Raw genomic sequence first — 22,152 nt, 5'->3', positions numbered from 1 at the left:
TCATTGCTATACTAAATAATCAAGAATAGATTTTATGGGTGAAAGCACTCTCATGGCTTCCAACTGGGCTCCCTCACCTGCTTCCCAACCATCAGATACATCCTCAAAAGTGATGCCAATGGATATTTGTAAGATGCAAATTTGATATTTGGTTCTTGCTTGATATCTTCTAGGCCTAGGGTCACCTCTGTTTCCATGGAATGGTATCTGGATCTCTGTCTAGTTTTTATACTTCATTTTCTCCTACTCCCACCATGTGATAACAATTATACTCAGCCATGTGCAGTCCCCTCCCATACTAGGCTCGTCCTCAACTTCCTCTTTTTGCATATGCTGGACTAATTTCCAGGAATGTCCTTTTCTACCTTATTTGCCTGAAAAACTGCTACTCATCTTTTAAAATTCAACTAAAATCTCACCTCTGCTTAGAAATTCCCCTAACTCTTCTAAAAGGATTTTAATGCTTGCTTTTTAGGCTCTCACAGTAACTTGTCTGTACCTTTACAACTGTACTTAATGTATTTTTCTTTGTTTATAAATCTGAGCACATGGAGAGTTGGACTAACCTTTGTTTTTGCATAGTTAGGATTTAAAGTAGTGCTTGAAACATAGTGGGCACTTAACAGATGCTTGTTGAATGAATGACTAAAAATGAATGAAGATAAAAATATTTGGAGCCAAGAATGCAGAAGTCCCCAATAGAGCTGAATTTAGTACATCTCAGTTTTTCCCAAACAAGCAACAAATGAGTCACATTCCTTCCTTCCAAAAATAATGATGATCTTCTAATTGCATCTCTCCTAATAATAAATCTAAAGATTTCCCTTTTTTGTGTGTGTTATATACCTGGCACTGCATTAGGTGCTTTACATGGATTCTATCTAATCTCACATCAATCCTCCTAAAGTGGATGGTATTAATCCTTTTTGTGGTGAAAACCTGCAACTCAGAATAGTTAAGTAACTTGTCCACAGTAACATAGATAAAAAGTGGTAGATTCAATTTCAAAATCTGCCCTAAGTGGGAATATTATAACTCTACTGCATAGGAAAAAGCATCAGTGATTAGAGAGATATGAAGGTTCCTCAACCTACAATAATAACAGAAGACCATTAGCAAGCTTGGGTCACCAATATCAGATAACCTATTCCCAGACAACCAGGATCACAAAGAAGCTGCTCCTACATCCAAGGCGGAAGTACATGAAGACCTTGAATCTAGAAAAAGGAAAATCATCCCCTTTAAAGACTGTATTTCTGAACTATAAAATATAGTTCAGAAATGTGTGTGTGTGTGTGTGTGTTTCAAAAACTCATTTTTGTAATGTTCATTTATGTCAACAGTCTGGGCAAACACATCCATTACAATAAGGAATATTTGTTGCCAGTTCTCTCAAAAAGGATAAAAGTCTAAAACTTTTGGCTTTCTACTTAATTTTTTTTTTAATCTCAATGAGAAAAATAAAAAAGCCTTGATTTTTCTATGTTGATTGCTAGCTTGGAGGTTAAGAACCATAACTTTGCAGTTACATTTTTATCATTTTTTTATAAGACTCTTACAATTTGTCTCACTGTTTTTCAAAATCATATTTAGATCCTTCTATTTCTAATAAAATATTTCATTACCTTGTCTATTCTGAAAGGTCTATTAAACTTTGCTTTTTACATGTGTTTAATTCTATAAAAGTTAATTTAATCTTCATCCTTCTTTTATTTACTTCACTAAGTAATGAGGAATAACTCATCTTTGTTTTTCAATAAGTAGTCTTTTGTAAGTGGATGGGGAAGATTATTACCAAATTAATTGATGTTTAGTTTATTAAATGTTGGCAGTTTATAAAATTATATATTTTAAATGCACAATTAAAAATATACATAGGAAAGATGTCCAGAAGCAAATCTCCTAGCTATTGTAAAATAGAAGGCCTCTCTATTAGTTTGAGGGTAGAGATCCAGGACAAGACAATGTGTGTTAAGGTGGCTATATTCATGCACGAAATGTTTAATGACATATGCTATTTCTAGTAAAAATAATTGCTTCTGTTTTCATAATCTTGCCCCGTGCATTGTAACAAGTTACAGGATATTGTACTTTTTATCCTGATTCACAATAAGACAGTTCATGAAACTCTTATGAAAATAAAGATTTTGCTATTTGAAGTGGTCAGATTTCCATTTTCAAACACATCATATCTTATAGCCACTGATGGCATTTGGGTTTGCTTTTGAGTTTTAGAATAATAGCAAATTATAGAGAAAATCTACCAATTCTTTGCCAATTGAACTATGAGGAAAAAAAGGACATTATCTGCCTGAAAGAAAAGCAAACCTACATGATGTTTTTAAATGAAAAATATATATTTGTTTGTAGCGGTATAGTATTTATAAATTTAAGATCATTAGCCTGCTTAAGAGACCAGGGAGTTTGTTCAAGTAGATAAAACCCTTTCTTCTCTTACATTTAAATCCATTTTATAAATAAAGAGGAGAATAAGGAAATCAATGTAAGAGAACACTTTTTCTTTTTATTTCAGTGGTCTGTGATCCATAAAATCCAAGTGGTTATTTAGAACAATCCAACCTGACTGGAAATGTTTTGTTGCATACCTTTGTATTTCTAGTATTTTCTGCTGAAAAGTACTTTCACCTGCCTTTCTTTGTACCTAATTGAAACCCTCAAGGTTTCCCTAGTTCAACTTAAATCCCACTTCTTCCACGTGTATTCCATTGCCTGCCCCTCCTAACCTTCAGGAATCTCATTCATTACACAGATTTCTCAAGAGACAACTTAGAGTTCATCTTCTCTAACCTCCACCCAATTTAGGAAATTTTTCTATGAAATTCTTGACATATTTATATGTTTGTTAAATACCTGCAACTATGGGAAGCTCATTACTTGTATATCACCAATTCCTAAAACATCTTCCCCATAGTTAAACTAAAATCTGCCGATCTATAATCTTCATATAGTAATCCTTGTTCTGCTCCTTATAGAAAAGTCATATAATACTTTTGTTCAAATGATGGTCTTTCAAATATGGGAAGAACATTATCATGTTTCATTCCTGCATTTTCTCTAAGTCAAAACGTGCCCCATTCCTTCCATCAGTCTCCATCATGCATAAGTTCTAATCACTCTATAATCGTGATCTTCTTCCACATACACTTCAAGTAAATGATATTATCTTTTAAAATATCACCCTAACAACTGTCCTGTATCTTGATACTGGTGATGTTTGCATGATTTTATACAATCACTAAAGCATGTCAAGCTACATTTAAAATGGGTGAATTTATTGAATACAAATGATACCTTAGCGAAGAAAAAAAACACTGAGGCAAATAAATACATATTTTCACCTTAAAGGAACACAGTACTTCAGGCATTATCTAAAGAGAGTTTAATACACTAAAGCTATCACCTCCCTGTTTCTGGACACTACTTTTCTACTTTAATTTTCAACCATGGCAGTGCTGGTTCGTAGTAGACATACAGTCAAGAAAAACTTCAAGGATTCTCTGTTTATGGAAAAGTATACACAATTGAATTTTGAAGTCAAATACAGGTCTAAACATACATCCTAGTTTTGTTCCTTCTTCACTTCTATTTATCTTCAATGTTCATTCATTCATTCTGCACAGCTTTATTGAATCCATATTATATGACATGCAAAGATGAACAAGAAAGATAATGACCCTGACTCTTGTAGCTTACAGTCACTTGGAGGAAATGGATGTAAAACTAAACAAGAGAACAAAATAATTATCACTTGTGTTAGTGTAATGAGGGGGATAGGGTGCTGAGGTAGAGAATAACAGGCAAGAGGAGGTGGAAGGTAGACAGCTTCTACTATAAATTAAGAGTTTAAGAAAGACAACATAATAAAACTCACATTTAATCTGAAACCTTCATGCTAAGTTGCAAGAGGCAATGAAGGGAAGATCTGGGGAAATCATAGTGTAGGCCAAGAAAACAGAGCTCAGTGTGTTTGTGAAAAGGACTGAAGGCCAGAACTGTAAGGGTAACATGGGTGTCACTAGCAAGAAATAAGGGAGGAAAGTTAGACTGGATCAGATCATACAGGTTGTCATAAAAAATTTGGAATTTTTTTCTGTGTGCTATAAAAAAAAAAGTCACTGGAGGATTTTTAATAGAAGAATGATATGGCCCAAAATATAAATTTTATAAAGATCACTACACTTCATGTATGCATAATAGACTGGATGTTTATAAGAAGAGCTATGAAAACACATCCATAAAAATATTGAACAAGGGGCCGGCCGAGTGGCTCAGTTGGTTAAGAGCTCGCTCAAGAGTGTGAGCTCTGAGCAACAGCAGTTCGATTCCTGGCTCAAGCTGAGCTGCCGCTGAGGCTGCCAACAGGTGGCAGGATTGCTCATCTAAAAGAAAATATTATATATATATATTGAGCAAGGTCATGCTTGGAACACAATACTTGAGATGGCCCCTTAGATCATGATGTGCCCCTTCATCACCACTCTTTGATTATGGTTATTAAGCCTGTGGTCTCAAAAGCATGATGCACACATTTCTTGAGTATGCAAATTATTCTTTGAGATAAGAGAACAATGTGGAATTTATGTATCTCTCTTTCGTTAAATTATCCTGAGATAGTTCATGCTTATTTCATATATATTACAATATCACTTACCATATGTATGTCAATATTATATACATATAATAATGGAAGTGCTTAAAAACTTATACTAACATAAATCACAATCTCCAAATATGGAGACTACAGTTTCAAACAGTTGATATTACACTTAAGCTATTATCCTATGTGTAAATCTCTATTTGGTCCATTAGTCTACATCATCCAATTTTGCTTGAATTTCACTCTCTCAAACAATATGGCTATATATAGACTTAGAAAATATCATATATTACTCTTAATAATAGTAATTTTAGGTTCTGCTTTTTATTTTGTATTATAAACACTTTAAAATAAGGAAGAAATGATTATAGAAGGCTATCATTGCCTAAAAGTGAATGGACATATAGTTCTCCTTAAGATTAGAGAGCAAGAAAGAAGAGAACCATTGGACAATTGGAGAATTTTAAACAACATCAGCCAAAATTAAAAACACAATACCACTTACAATTACTCCAATAAAAGTAAGCTACTTAGGTATAAACCTAACAAAATATGTACAGGAGCTCTACGTTTCAAGTTACAGAACCCTGATAAAAGGAGAATCTAAGTTCATAAATGGGCATACTCAACATAGTAAAGATGTCAGTTCTCCCTAAATTGATCTGTAGGCTTAACGCAGGTCTTATGAAAATTTCAGAGAGTATACATAGGAAAGATTATTCTAAAATTCTATGAAAAGGCACAAGCCCTGGAATATCTAAAACAATCTGGAATAAAAAAGAAAAAGTGAGAGAAAACACTCTACTGGACCTTAAGGCCTACTAGATAGCTGTAATAATGAAGACTATGTGATATTGACAGAGAAGTATACACATAGATCAGTGGAATAGAACAGAGACTCTAGAAATAAATAAACTTAGACAAATATGTCAAGCTAGATTTTACAAAGTTGCAAACACAATCTGATGGAGCAAAATTAGCCTTCCCAACAAATAGGACTAAAAATATTGGATATCATAGTTAACAAAATGAACTTCAATATAAATATCAGACCTTATATAAAATTTAAGTCATAATAAATCATAGATTTAAAACATTTATAAAAAGCTAAGAAAAATAAAAAGATACTTTCAGGAAAAGAACATAGGTGAAAATCTTCAGTGTCTAGGCTAAGCAAAGAATTTGTTTATAACTGATATTAAATGCACTATCCATAAGATAAAAAAATGATAAATAGGATATCATAAATTTTTAAAATTTTTGTTCTGTGAAAACCCACGTGAAAAGGATGAAAAGACAGACTACAGAATGGAAGAAAATATTTTCAAACCACATATCTGACAAAGGACTAGTATCTAGAATATACAACAGACAAACAAACCACTTCTTAAAGCTCAAAAATTAAAATAAAATCAGTTAGAAAATAGGAAAAATAAATATGGAGAAATATTTCACTACTAACATAAATAGCAAATTAAGCACATAAGGCTTTTTTCAACATCATTAGCCATAAGCATAATGCAATTTAAAACCATGAGATAATACTACTCACCTATCTGATTGGCTAGTGCCAAAAAAAAAAATAATGAAGATATATGCTGGTGAGAATTTGTAGAAGCTGGATCACACATACATTTATGGTGATTATGTAAAACGGCACCGACATTCTCAAAAGTAGTTTAGCAGTTTCTTATAAAATTAAACATACAAGAGAGATCCAAGATGGTGGAGTGGATAAACTCTGTGCCTGCTTCCTGCCATGAACACTTTAAAATTACAACTAAATTAAAGATCAGCCTGGAGGATCATCTGGAGTCCGGCTGAACAGAAGTTTCATAACAAAGGACATAAAGAAGACAGGTCGAGACTGGTAGGAGGGGTAGAGATGTGAAACAAGCTGGTCGCCAACCTCCATGTGGTGGTTGTGAACCAGAAGGGCTATCTCGGCCACAGAGGTTTCCCACAGAGGAGCGAGAACCCCAGCCACACACCAGGCTCCTCATCCCAAACTACTGGTGCTGGGAAGAGGAGCCCCCACAACATTTGGCTGTAAAAAACAGTGGGGATTCTGACCATCTGGGTAAGACGGAAGGCTACAAGAAACCCAGACATCCTATTAAACGGCCGGCACACAGACTCTCAGGCACTCACCTTGGGCTCCGGCAGAGAGACAGTAACTCAGAGGGTTTCAGGGGCATATGGAGGGCAGACTGATGAGTGTGGCTTTAGTTGGAAGACTGGAGGACAGTCACCATTTTCCCTGTGAGGGGTCCTTTTTTTCCATGCAGCCAGCAGGAAGCCACCATCTTTAATATGTTGAGTCCTCCCCCACAGGCCAAATCTGAATCTGATTGGCCTGGTGAGCTCCAATGCTCCACCCTGCTGACTTACTGAAACCCCGCCCCACCCTACTCACCTAACACCAGAGGCACTTTCTTGAGAGAAGCCAGACCCTGCCCACATTGCACTCTTCCTTGAAAAACTATCTGAGTCCACAGGACCCAGGAGGGCAGTAGCCAGCCTTGGTGCTCTGAGACATTTGCAAAGTCGCTCCAGGCTCAGCACCGGCACTAAACCAGAGTCTAAATTAAGCTGTTGACCACAATTCTTCCCACTTCAGTGACTCCTTGAGACCCTGCCTCACCAAGCTCCTGTACCATATAAGGCTTTATCAGGGGCTGAACCTTAAGGGAACTGGCAGGTGAAAGCAGGCCTTGGGGTGTCCTGGCCTTTTGCAGACCTACCCCAGGCCTGGTACTGCTGGCAGCTATCCTTGGTTCATAGTGTGGCCTCTCCCACATGCCTCCAGGGTTATCACAAGCAGCAAACAAACTTGAATAACTTTCTAGCTCCTACTAGTAGTCCCTGGCTGGTCACAGGCAGTGGGTGACCTGGACCTGCACCAGAGTGCCTCACAACAGGCCCCAGAAACAACATACTTGGAGGTTGACTCAGACCAGAGCAGAGCACGATCCAATTAGCCCCACAAGTGGTACACTGAAAAGGCAGTCTCAACAGGCACCAGAGCCCACTGGGGTAAATCCTTCTCAGTAGGGGTAAGCTCCCCTCACAGCAGCCTGTAAGCTTTGGACATGGTCAAACCCCACAGCTAATCAGTCTAAGGGTCAATCCCACTCACTGAAGTGCCAATAGCAATCAAGACTCAACTATAACTGGAGTGCACACACAGCCCACACAAGGGACACCCCTGGAGCAGGTGACTAGGTAAACTGTGCTAGGGCCCCACAGGGCACCTACTACATAAGGTCACCTGGCCAAAACTGGAAGACATAGCAGATGTACCTAATAAAACAAACAGAGAGGCACCCAAGTGAGAAAACAAAGAAATGCATCCCAAATGAATTAACAGGAATAAACTCCAGAGACAGAACTAAACAAAATGAAGGCAAGCAACCTACCAGATATAGAGTTCAAAACAGTGGTTATAAGGGTGCTCAAGGAACTTAGTGAGAACTTCAACAGAGATAGCAAGCATAAAAGAGGACATAGAAACTATAAAAAAGAACCAGTCAGAAGTGAACAGTACAATAACTAAAATGAAGACTGTGCTAGAAGGAATCACCAGCAGACTAGATGAAGATGAAGCAGAGAATCTAATCAGCAATTCAGAAGACAAGAGAGCAGAAAATACCCAATCAGAACAGCAAAAAGAAAAAAAAAATGAAGATAGTTTCCTACTAGGGATCTTATTTGTTGTTGTAACTGAAAAATTTAAAAAGTGGGGAAAAGGTGAAGGGGAATAAGAGGTTCAAATTTCCAGCTATAAAACAAGTTGTGGGGATGTAATGTACAGCATAGGAAATATAGTCAATAATATTGTAACAGCACGGTACAGTGTCAGATAGTTGCTGAACTTATCATGGTAATCACTTATTTAGGTATATAAGTGTTGAACAACCATGGTGTACACATGAAACTAATATTGTATATTGGCTATATTTTAATAAAAATCTTAAAATAAATAAAAAATTAAATTAAATTTTTAAAAAATCGAAACCTGCAACTACCTACCATATTACTCAGCAATTGAACTCTTGGGTATTTATCCCAAAAGAATGAAAACTTATGTTCACACAAAAATGTATACAAAAATATTTATAGTAGTTTATTCATAAAAGCCAAAAAATAGAAAAACCCAGACATCCTTCAATGGGCGAATGGTTAAACAAACTGTGGTGCATCCATACAATGGAATACTACTGAGCAACAAAAATGAAAAAAAAAATTGATGCACACAACTTAAATGAATTTCTATGAATTTCACTGAGTTAGAAATCCAATCTCCAAATGTTTATATACTGCATGATTTCATTTATATAAAATCCTTGAAATGACAAAATTATAGAAATGTGCACAGTATGGGAAAGGGAGTGTGTTTGTGGCTATAAAAGGGCAATGAGAGGGATTGCTTTGATGGTGGAACTATTCTGTATGTTGACTATATTAATATTGATACACTGGTTATCATATGATACTACTATAGTTTTGTATGAGATTACTATTGAGGGAAACTAATAAAAGGTACATGAGATCTCTATTATTTCTTACAAATATATGCAAATCTATAATTTTCTCAAAGCAAAAAGTTTAATAAAACATATGTCATGTGAATGTAGGATATAATTAATGTACAATTAACATTATCTTTAGAAGATGTAGCCTTCACCCTAATGTTTAGAAGAGATCATTTATGTAGGAATTTCTGAAGAGTTACAAATCAAAATGAGATGTCAATTTATGCATATGTGTGTATGCGTATCTATTTATCTATTTATTTTTATCAATCTAGATGCTGGGCATTGCTAAATCCCATTCTCTTGCCTTCCATAAGATACATTTAAGCTTATTTGCCCATGTGCAAAATATGACAGATGAAGAATATTCTGTTTAGAATTTCATCAAAATTTATTCCAATAGTTTTAACATCAAGAAAGGGCATGATGCTAATTCTTTTAATCCAGAATTACAAGTTAAATATTTGAAATTTGTGAAATATTTGTATTAAACACAATAAAAATACTTCAATATAAAGTTAAAATAAGTAGCACTGTTGCCTGTGTGTATTTTCTCCTACATGTAATTTTAAAATTAATAGACTCTTCCTGCCCAAAATGTATACTAATGAAAATTCATGGAAATGTGGTAATCTCAATGAATTCAGAAGCAGAAAGGAGGCTGGCAGGAGGAAGGCTTAAGCATTGGTCATGTTTACACTTCAAGCCACATATACAAATGATTTCAGAACTGTTGCTTAGCACCATAACTACAATGACATAATAACATACATAGGTGAACATGATTGGAAAGAAATTCTTACCTTGTGATTAGTGCCTATGTTAGGAGGAAGATGAACACATATATGGCACTCATTTCTGCCTCATATCAGACATTATAAATCAATTACAGATACTGGGGCCAGACATCACTAAAGAATCTTTCTCAATTCTCTGCCTTGGAGTCATTACAAATCTGACAAATTTAGCAGTCAATTTAAAATATGTTTTCATTCATTTGTGAGAAATTGCATTATAAATTATTTTGTTTATTTTCGAATTTTTATGTCATATTTTTATATATGATGTGATTATATATTAAATAAATAAATAAATTTTAAGGTAGCATCAGAACTATCCGAAGGAAATAAATTCCTTATCCCAAGAAGACTTGCCTAATGGGAAATTTGTATTATCAAAATTAAGAGAATTAAATGCTTAAGTTTTTCCATAGAGAATAATTTCAAACATGGGAAGGTGCCAGAATTGTGGCATAAAATAAAATCATTGCACACAAAGATTTACATACTGAAAGAACAATGGAGGTCAAGTGGTTTTTAAGTGTAAATTTTTACTCTACAAAAAGTAAATATCAATCCAGTCTGTTCAAATGAGATTAAAATTTCAATTTAGCTATTACTGACTACATTCCAAAAGTGGAGCTATGGTCTAAAGACCACAATATGAGCAAGCTGTACACACAACCTTTCCTTCATGTGGTTTACAGCCAATCAAGGCAAAACATGTATAATTATTAGCGATATCAAGTGGTGAATGTCCTAATAAAGAAATATATACAGCGTGCCTTGGGAACACAAAAGAAGGACAGTTAATTCTGTCTGGAGAAATCAAGGAAAGCTGAATGAAAAAAGGTAACACTGAATTAGCTGGTTCTTAAACAAAATGAAGTTCTTCAAGTATACAAATGAGGATATCCTACAGAGAAATAGTTCATAAAGTAAAAGTATTGTGTGTTGAATTGTTTTATCTACCTCTCCTCCCTGCCCTACCTTTTGACCCAGACAGAACCTGATACCTGGGTCAGCAGCCTTGAAATGAAGTCTGGTGCACTACTTGGTGGAGAAATAGCAGATTGCAATTTCTTCCACTGCACGTGCCAGCCATTGTTCTTGTGTTGTAGAGGCTGAGAAAAGACTTAAGATTAAATTAAGCTAATTTAAAAAAAAAATTTTTTTAGAACTGTAACTTTTCAACTAGTGAATTGAAACTGAATATTGAAATTGAGGAAATAATAGATAACTTCTTGTTTTTTTTTTAACAGGAAGTCATGGGCTTGCTGGAAGTTTCATCAAGGATCAAGGTAAGAATTATCCTGCAAAGGACTAAAAGGGGGTGTGGGACAACTAAATAAAGCTGATTTTATGATTACTCTCATTAAATTTTGGTTTGTTCTATATGCTAATAACCCGATCCCTTGCTGGTGAGGCTATATACGACAATGCACAAAATCGGTTTCTCCTAATATAGACCTTCAAATTAGTATGTATCTATGGAAAGTTACTAGGAATAAATCACATGTCTATATGCTTTAATTTTATGACCGCACTTCTTCCTTATTAAGTACAAGGACAAACAGGTGCTGAGTAAGCAGTGGGTCCTGGATTTTAACCCACATAGTTTGAATCAAGCACCCATGCTTGAAATATGTAAACTACGTTTCTTCTAAATTTTCAAATTCAAAGTAAGTTGTACATTTCAAACCTGAAACACCTTATCTAAAATATTATTAGGCTTCCTACCTGACCATGTATTTGTTATGGTAATAAAAAATACATATTGCCAGTATACATTCATGTAGAAAAAGCAATTCAGTTCAATGAGGCCACATAAAAGACATAAGCTATCAGACAACTAAACAAGAATAACAAGTACTATTTTGGTTGGGGCTTTGTGGAAAATAGTGTTAATATCTCACATTAATCAACTTTTAGACTTGTGGACATAAGAGTACCTTTTCTTGATGAATACAAGAAAAGCCTTCAGGAATAAATAACAGGTTTCTAGGCATTCAAGGTGGTTCACTAACACCAGCTTTTGAAGCTTTTAATGACATGCAGGTGAAAATCATTAAATGATACCTGAAACAGTATCATTAGAGCCCTGGACACACTCATGTCTTGGACTCATAGTTCGGACATATAAAAGTCTGTTATTTATCTCCTGACTTATTTAATCTGCCTGGAAAACTAATAGTTAAATAATGTATTTCACAACTAAATTCTTTTTTTTCCCCATTAAAGACTTTTAATGTGAAATTACAAACAGAAAAAAAGCAAAAAAAAATTGCTCAAAAGGTTACAGAAATTGATGCATGCAAAAATGTCCATCTAAAAATGACACAACCTCAAAAAGTTTCTTTTTTTTTTTTTAACAAGTATGTTCCAAAAGAATATGGCCACATTTCAGGGAGACATTTCTTCTCCCAACACCATGACAAGTGTTGATATCACTAAAAGGATTCTGAAAATGAATTCAAAGCAACATCATTTTTTTTTAAATGTTGGAGAAAATAAAATGACTTTGGTGTATATGTCTTGTAAAGACCTTAGTTTTTATAGACTCTGAACTCAGTTCTCTTAATGCTCAGAAGAACTATTTGGACAGTTACGTGGATCTTTCTCAGAAGCTTTTTTTCCAAGCAGTCACATTCACTCACAGATGCATGTAGACAGGCACACACACAAACTTTCAGTTTTTTAAAGTGAGCAAGTCATTTTATTCACAATCTCACACGTCTTCTTTGCCTTACAGTATATTTTGATCCCTGCCAAATAATACAAAAATAATTGTTTGTAGCGAATGCTCAAATAAGGAGAGTTAGAATTTTCTGCAGGTACTCTCCAAGCTCAGGGTGATTTTTCCAAATGGTCTGTAAATTAGGCACTGGCATTTCACTTCCCTTCTGCTAATCACGTCAAGCTACCTAATTCCTAACTGTAAAATCAAATGTCTTACTGACTCTCCTAGCTGAATCTTTTCGAATAGCCTCTACTATTAAGGATTCAATAGCTGTGCTTTAAATGAACCCGTTTCACTGGCAGGTGCCTGCTGGTTTTTAGGTTTTAAAACGGTACCATTACTATCATTTATAAGGATAACATCACAATTAAGAATGTATGAATAATTTAAAATTGAGGAGCATTCAGTTTCACCGTCTGTCTGGCACAAAGGTTTGAAAGTGCAAGGTCTTTATTTTATTACAAAATACTGGCTGTCTGGGTAAAAGGAGATGAAAAGTTACTAATTTCAGGCTTTACTTCAAACCCTTTAATCTTGCAAATAAGTGCCTTCAGTGAGGACTTTGTTATCTTCTAAGGCCCACCCAGAGTCATTCATGATCTTATTGTCTTTTCCCAAGGTCCTTACCGTATCCCAGGTGAGCCAAACAAGACAAAAGGGAATCCACTGGATGAAGTGATTATTTAACAGAGCTTTTCTTTTCAAATTCTAACTTAATGCTATTTGCAAAGATCAGGAAACAAAATCATTTCATTGCCATAAATAATGTTATATAATTAAAATCCCTTTCTCTGGTTGGGAACAGTGTGATAAACTGTTTGCAAATTGGTAATTCTATTTATTAAAAACAGAGGCATTAATTTTGACACATTGAATTATAACACAGACAAACAGATCTTGTGTTTTTAATTAAATGCTCTATTTGATGAGCTTTCTTCGTCTAAGATGCAATACCAGATCCTACAGTTCGTATGGTATAGAACAGGGGATGATGTTAGCAGGGAATACAGAGGCTCCGGAGGAAATGCTCTGTTTTGTTTGGATTCAAAAGGCTCAGAGCAAAACTCCTGAGCGTCTCCCTGAAACGCCCGCTCTTTGTGTCAGGCCTGGCACCACCATTAGCTGGTTTGTTAAGGCCTCTCCGAGCTCCCTTCTGCTTCCCAAGCTCCAGCCAGTCTTCCAGTCCGATAATGCAATGCTGATTTTCTAATGATGAAGCCGGGATGAATATTTTTTAAATAAATAAATAAATAACCCCCAAACTGCTTTGAGCTTTTTTTCCTTTCACATTAAGCTACATTTAATATTCATTTCACATTTTTTTCTATTAATTAAAAGTAAACCGTGTATTGTATGGTACATTATCCCTCTAACAGCCCCATGTGGAGATCATGAAGTGGAAGACTAATGGTGTAGACTTTAGCATTTAGTTTTAACCAGAATAATTTACATATCTGTGAGAAGAGTCCAAGGCATGTGTAAATAAGCAGAACTCGGAGATATCAAGACCCTTGCTCAGTTTACTATGGACTGCCGAGCTATGGGCTGTGTATTTATTCCATCAGTCAGGTAATTTAATGAGACTTACACAGCATCTATTTCTGCAGAAGAGACAAAAGTTATTATTAAGGAGAGGCATGTGGCAGTAAGAAAAATGTGTTTGCTTGTTTTATTTTATTCTATTACCCCAAGTAGCAAAGGTGATCCTATTCAATGTTCATTAAAGTTTACCTTTATAATTTATCAAAGGGGACCCACATCAACAGTTTTATGCTGAGATTTCAAAATTGGAAACATTAAAATTTGATCCAAAATGCCAGATATTTAGGGAGTATGTTTTTATTAGAAAAATAACTACATAGCTTTAATCTACAGATTTTTATTAATGCACTACTCTATTAAGTGAACAGGAGAAAGTACATTAAAAAAAAGTCATCAACTCTGAAAGGGCATGTTAACTTCAAATTATCAGACTTTGGACCAGTTCTAATGGAGAAAAGATATTTCTTAAAGAAGTGGTAAGTTTAAATAAATGATCACACAAGCATACTTTCCAGTGAACTTGTCTCAGAAGAGTTACACTGTATTATGAATAATTTTAGGCAGTTACTAGAAGACTAAGATTATCTTAAGAAAACACACTTTCTATTTCTTTGATAAAATGTAAATCGAATTATCAGTATTTAACATTCAAGCTGGTTTAAGTAATAGGCTCTTAAAATATGCTTTGTATGAAATAGTTTTCTCTGTTAGGAAATCATTGTAAAGTGTACAAAATTCAATGAGGACTTTGACTATGCAATGCCAAATATAATGGAGAAAAGTGAAAACTCAATTACTGAAGGTGCTTCCAAATAGTCATAATTTTTTGGCATCGAGGTGGCCAAACAGGAAATGAAGAACAGAAGCAAGTCTCAACCTAATGATAATTCTTTTTTAGTAATATATTCAGATCTCTGATGCCAAGGTTGATTATATATTGGGTTGTCAGAAAAGTCATGACGTATTTTTTTCTACGTTTTTCATTGCAAACATGCGTCATGACTTTCCCGACAACCCAATAATTTGAATTACATAGATATTTATCCTAAAACTTCATTCCAAACTTTATGCCAAAATTGAAATTAATATTAAAATATTTAGAATTGACTGCATTGATGCTGTTTCTTTAAAGAACATCATAATCTTTTGTAACCCAAACCAACAGGACGAGAGCACAAATGTTCAGACACTGCATTTTTACATGGCCTCTTGAGTGTTCACACTCCTACAAAGGCTGTCAGACCTGCTAAATGGCATAGCCAAATTTCTCTTGAATCTTTTTATGATACAATGATGCATAAGTGTAAGTCAATGTAGCATTTGACTCTTCAAATACCACACCAAAAAGTCCTTTTAAATATGCAACTCAATCCATAGGACGAATTTGAGCCAATTCCAAAAAAAATATCTGTAACTTCACATGCACTTTGCATATTATAACCTAATGTTAAACTTATACACAATTCTTCTTGCAGCAAAAACTCCTTACAAATTCTTTTTCTTGGTTTAGAATGGATCTACCACATTCAAATTATAAACTTCCCACATTCAAATTATGAACTTACCCTTGATTAAATTAAAATATGTCTAGAAAAAGCATATTCTAAGAAACGCCAATAACAAGTTTCCTCTGTTTTCATTCCAAAATAATTATTTCAAAGAATATGGGAGATAATTTCTTTGAGAAATACATATAATGAAAAATGAATCTGACAACATAAGACTGATTCTTAGAAAAATAAAGTTCTTTGTTTTTATAAAGTTCTTGTACTATATTTTAATTTTTTTATTGTCTCCAATAGATTCTGAGTTTCTAAGGCACAGATCATAGTTTAGCCATCTCTCTCCTCAGTGCCATTTATATTGCCTGTGCATAAAGCATGCTTTTGAAAAATAGCTGTGTTGAATGTTAAGTGAACTTTTCCAAAAGGTCCTACAAGGATTTCAAATAGACTAGCTGCAACTTGGATTCTGAGACTAAATAAAAGGCAAATTGCTTTGAGTAGAAAAAATTATACATAAATAATTGAAAACATACATGTATTTTTTAAATGTGGATAGTCATTTTTTCTGAGAGATGATTAGTTTTGTCTTCAAATATTGGTGGTCATGTTAGATATGTCACACCTTTGTAAACTTAAAACAAGAATTGATTCCTTTTTTTTTCTTTTATTTCTACTTAGGAGTCATAAGATATTTCAGATTGTTTGACTATGCCTGTCCATTTTATGTTTTTAAGACGTAATTTAGCATTTAAAAATAATGCACTTTCCTTCCTCTTCCAGTAAAGTGTGACAATATAGTAATATGTGTCAATTAAAAGATTGACACATATTACTGCATCATTAGTTGACAAAGATTTAATGAGGTTTCCAAACAAAGTGAACCTTGAAGGATTTGCTTTTTGTTGTTGTTGTTGTTGTTATTGTAGAGTCTTTTCTATATTTCTGTCATTACACTTATTTGGACAGAGATTAAAGTAGATCTACTTTCTATTAAATGCGCAGCTAACCATCAATGGTTCTGAATTCTTGGTGCTTTTTTTAGAATACACATCACATGGATGTGTCCTTTTATTGTTTTTTATTTTAAAATTCTGTCATGGGTTCTGGGTATTTATATGTGACATTCATTCAAATAATTCTGATTCTCCCTCATGCTTAAGAACCAGTGTTGAATTCCATGAAATCAAGTCTCCACAGTCATATCAGATGTACACTTCCATTTTGTTTTCAACTCAATGATAGTATAATAGTATAGTATAATATTAGTATACTAATATTATATGATTAAGCCCCTAAAATGTGGAACAAGACTATATTAATTTTCTGATCTTTTAGGATTAAACTGTTATAGTGAGGCAATGTATTGGAAAGTCCTGAATATTTAGAAATTGTTCAGTTGAGGTACTATGGTTTTTAATAATGATCTTTCACTTTTATATTTTGCTTCTTGATATTTGAAGGTATACACAAATATATTGAAAATATTAAATCATAACAATTTTTAAAATGGCTCCAAACATGTAAATATATTGGTAATGATAAAATTATTGAAATTTAAAGAGGGAAACAGCCCTTTTCTGTAACATGAAGAATTTTCTAATGGAATCCTATGATTGTATAGATAATGCTAGCTTGAGACAATAGGAATTGGAATGCTCTGACATAGAGGCTCATTCCTTATGTATTAATAACAGCCTTCTGAGCGCACATATTCACTTTCAGATTTTTAAGCAATTAGTTTGCAGATGTCACTAAATAAATGGCATTCATTCCTTAAGCAGGAACCATACCTGTTAACCATCTCAGCCTATTCTAGCTTTAAAGCTGGGCTTGATGTGCACAGCATGCTCAAAAACTGTACTCACAGTTCAAATGAGCTGGATTACAGACCATGACCACTGAGACCCTCACATGACAAAGCCTTTGTGTAATTAATATGCAGGGTAAAATGCTCCCTGGACTGCTGCTAAAGCGATTTAAATCATGCACATAAAAAATGTAATCACAAATTTAGCATGGTGGACAGAGTAGTCACACTGGGCTTGATTGCATAGAAGGTTCCAAGTGTGTTTTAAATGTCCTTTAAGATTGAGATTAGGACTTGTACTTACAAGATGCATATTAATCTAAAACTCAACATTTTTCAGTGTGGGATCACAGTAGGAGAACATTGTGGGCAATAGAGGTTCATTCTAATCCCAGTAGGTAATTACACTTTGAAATAATATTCTTTAATTAAATCTTGTTTGCAGTTGATTGATTTAAACACTAAATCTTAAAACCTAAATTTGAGTTTTTATCAATTTTTGATGCTTATTGCACACAACTTGGGATTTAATTGATGTTTCTGAAGTTTTAAAGCCCTTGTCCACCGTGTCCTGGTTGAATTTAGTGTAATTATCAAAATCATTCTCTAATATTCTTGAAAACTTCCTCTGGAAGCTTAATAAGTTTGAGCACTTTTACAGTTTTAATGTATACCTAAAAGGTTTTTAATATGTCACAGTGCTAATATTTACATGGGAGACTCTTCCATCATACCTTTAGTAGACACATATTCTAATCCCTTCTCTGAAATACTAACAGAGAGTAGTCCCCCACTGCCCCAAATATTTACCACTTGCAATATTACAGCATCAAAACTGGGCTATATAGCATAATAGTGGACAAGGTACAAAGAAAAAACTGATACTAAATTCCAGAGTTATTTGCATCTTTTAAATTGAAGTAATTTGAAATTAAACAACAGTAACAAACACACTTCTTCCATGTATTCACTAAGGGAGGCTGTCTAACAATATTTATGTCACCTTTTATGCTTATAACTTCTTTCTCACCATTTGGCAAAGCTTACCAAACATGATTAAAAGACTCACTGTGGACATTTTAAGATGTATTCCTTTTATATTCAATAATCCATATGCCACCAAATTTGTGTAATAACTGCTAACAGCAATGTTTTAAATATCATTGTGAAGGAAGACTGTCCTGGCAGATAACATTAATATCTAATAGAATTTTAGTCTTGTAGATTTTGGAACTCTTACAATTCCTCACTCTTCTTACATAAGTGCTTTTGCTGAAAGGAAGTTGTGAAAAACGTCGTGTCTTATGACCCACAAAAAGGAACTTTGAAATATGTCCTAATTTGGCACATAATATTATGTGTCAGGGATGATCAAAGATCTTCATAATTTGTTGCAAATTTGCAAATTGCAATGAGACCATTTTATTAGGCATCCATATAACCAACTAGTTGTATAGTTTACTGATTTATTTCCGGAAACACAAAATTAGGTCTGGTGGCCTAAGCATTATGATTTAAAGATGCTGTTCACCAGTGTTTATATTTAAATTCATACAAACAAGGATTGGCTTGGTTTCAGCTTCAGCGATGCCATATAGCAGCATCTTGTAGATGTAGCCCAGTAAATTACATTCATGATGCCATATTTAATAACTGAAAATTCACATTTTACAACAATTGCATTTGTCACTGCTGAAAAACAAACTAGTATGTGGAATGTTTTATTACAATGACTACATTCTTGTGAGAAATGATTAAGTCACTATAAGAGAAAAGTAAGGCCAAAAGACCTCATTCACCATAACGCAAATATTAATCACACATAAATAATACAGGTGTCTTGCAGTAAGCCACATTCCCCTAAAATATAGATTACACATCCTAGGGGCAAATAGTAGCACAACAGACTTGAAATAAATCCCTCAAGCCATGGTGGCCAAAAGGAAATCATTTATGTTTTGACAGTTTAATATACTTTTTGGTTATGCATAACAGATGAAAATATTTACACCAATATAAGAGAGTGAAAGAAAAATTAAATCTGACTAATCGACCTGTTCAAAGTATGATTTTTAATTTCAAGGAATTTTTCTATAACTACTCCAAATAATAAATATGCTTCCTACAATTCAACCGTATCCATTCATTTTTAATTATTTCACAGCAGCTAAAAAATAAACCAGTTTCTCAACTCAAGGAGAACTTTCCTGGGTGTGCATACATACTCCACCTGCAGAGAAAGAGGTCTGACTGCCAACCCAGAACACAACAGAGTGAGGTGACCATCATGAGGACAGATGCACAGGAAGTGGAACTGGGAATGCTACCAGGGAGAGAATCAGGGCTTTAGGAGCTTACTGACAGAAAGACCTATTGGACATGACTTTCACTTTCAAAGTGATTGAATTTTTTTAACATGTGTATGTTACTTCTTCTAAACTAATCTTTAAAACGTATGTCAACAAAATAGGAATTGTGGCCTTAGAAACATGTCTATTCCTGATTTTCAGCAAACATTTATTAAACACTTCCAGTACTCGAAACATTAGGTTAGGCACTAAAGAGGGAGTGGGAAATTGGCAATCAGCCTCCTCCTTGATCTTGGTGTTTAAAATTCACTGAGAAATTAATCTGGTAAATCAAGTATCAGGACAGAACATATACAATCAAATGTGACATTATATGGTTCATATGAAAGCATTTCAGGACAAAACTCAGGGTATTCAGGAAGACAGGGATACAAGGAGGAGGTCAGTATGAGTAGATAGCCTTTGATAGGAACACAGACACTCCAATAACATATGGAGTTCCCAGACTGAATTACCAAATTCTGAGATTGACAAACGTATCTGTAAGGTACATTCAAAGAAATGATTCATAACATCCATTTTAAGAAATTCTATGTTAAAGGTTTTAGATAGAACACATTTATACCAATAAATAAGATAAGGAGAACTTCTGCTCAATTATCACTATTCAGATGACTGGTATCCTTGGAAACTTACACGTTAAGAGATTCCAAACTTCCTTGTAGGAGATTGTCAAGGAAAAGCAGGTTCTACTTTCCTTCTTGATTTGCTTTTAAGTCCTTATTTCTGTTGTTCTGCTTTGACTGGTTAGAAATTCTTTTCTTCAATTAAAGTCATTTTCTTTTGCTAGTATCTACACTACAAGAAGTCATCTATAGTTTGACCACAAAAATAACAAACCAGTCAGCATGACAGCCTCTACTGCCCCACCTGTTACTAGGAATAAAGTGTCCTACTACCTGTCAACGCCAAAGCCCTACACTTATGCCCTGAATCCTCCCTTCTTCCCACCAATTACATTGATGAGAATTTTGCTCCTTAATTATCCCCTATGCCTCCTATATCACCAGTATCTCCATCCCTATAATATCATTTCTATCAACATAAAAGCATGATCTAAAATCTCCTATTTTAAAAAAAGAAGAGAAAAGAAGGGAGGAAGTAATAGAGGAAAACACTTCTCCCTCTAGTCCACTTCCCTTTACACCACTTTCTCCTTCACACAAACAATTCTTGATATGAAGGTCTATATTCACCTTCTCTAAATTATCTCATGTCACTCTCACCTCAACCTAATACAATCATACCATTCTCATAGCATCACTAAGACTTCTCTTATCATAACCACATTTTCAAACCCAGTGATCCAGTCCCTATTCTTACCTAATTTAAACACCAGCATCTGACACAGCCACCTTCTCCACCTTTCAAAAGACATTATCTTTCCTTGGCCTCAGTATTTCTACATTCTTGTTTTCTTTGTTTGTTTGTTTGTTTTTCTGCTCCACAGATGGCCATTTATGGTACAGTAGTCCCCTCTTGTTCCTGAGGGATACATTCCAAGACCCCTGGTGGATACCTGAAATCACAGATAGTACTGAACTCTATGTATGTTTTTTCTATACATATAGAACTATGATAAAGTTTAATTTATAAATTAGGCACAGTAAGAGAGTAACAATGACAACTAATAATAAAATAGAGCAATTGCAATAATGGTACTGTAATAAAAGTTATGTGAATGTGGTCTCTCCTCAGTAATAGGTTTTTCAGTACAAACATATTCCTGAATCTGTGTAACCATCCCTTACTTCAAGTAAATGAGTTGATGTCACACTTTTCAGGGACCCTATTGCTGAAGTCTTCAAATAGGCTCCATGCTTTCTAGCACAACACATTGCCTCCAATAAGAACACGTGTTCTGTTCATGTCTTTTACCTTCAAATTTAATGCAGTCAAGATAACCACAATCTACCTAGCTTTTCAAACCAAAATGTAGGGTCATGTCCTTCTCTTGTTTAAATGCCTTCAATAAATTCCATCATGATAAGAACGCTTTAAGTGTTCTTTACCTGCATTTGTTTCCAGTGTTCCACACATTCCGGCCCTCTTCTTTCATCCTCTCCTTCTCCAGCCATACTGGCCATTTTCAATTTTTGAACATTGTATCTTAAATTAAATGCTGGACTAGCCAATCTAATGCAGCCATAATGTTCTCTATCCCATCCTTATTTATAACCCCTATGTTGAAATTATTACCATCTGATATTTATCTTGCTGGTGTGTTTGTTTTCTATCACCAGAATGCTAACTCTAA

This window comes from Hipposideros armiger, unplaced genomic scaffold (assembly GCF_001890085.2).
Source record: "Hipposideros armiger isolate ML-2016 unplaced genomic scaffold, ASM189008v1 scaffold_30, whole genome shotgun sequence".
Taxonomy (NCBI): Eukaryota; Metazoa; Chordata; class Mammalia; order Chiroptera; family Hipposideridae; genus Hipposideros; species Hipposideros armiger.
The sequence above is the reverse complement of the archived record's forward strand: the minus strand, read 5'-3'. Positions refer to the sequence as shown.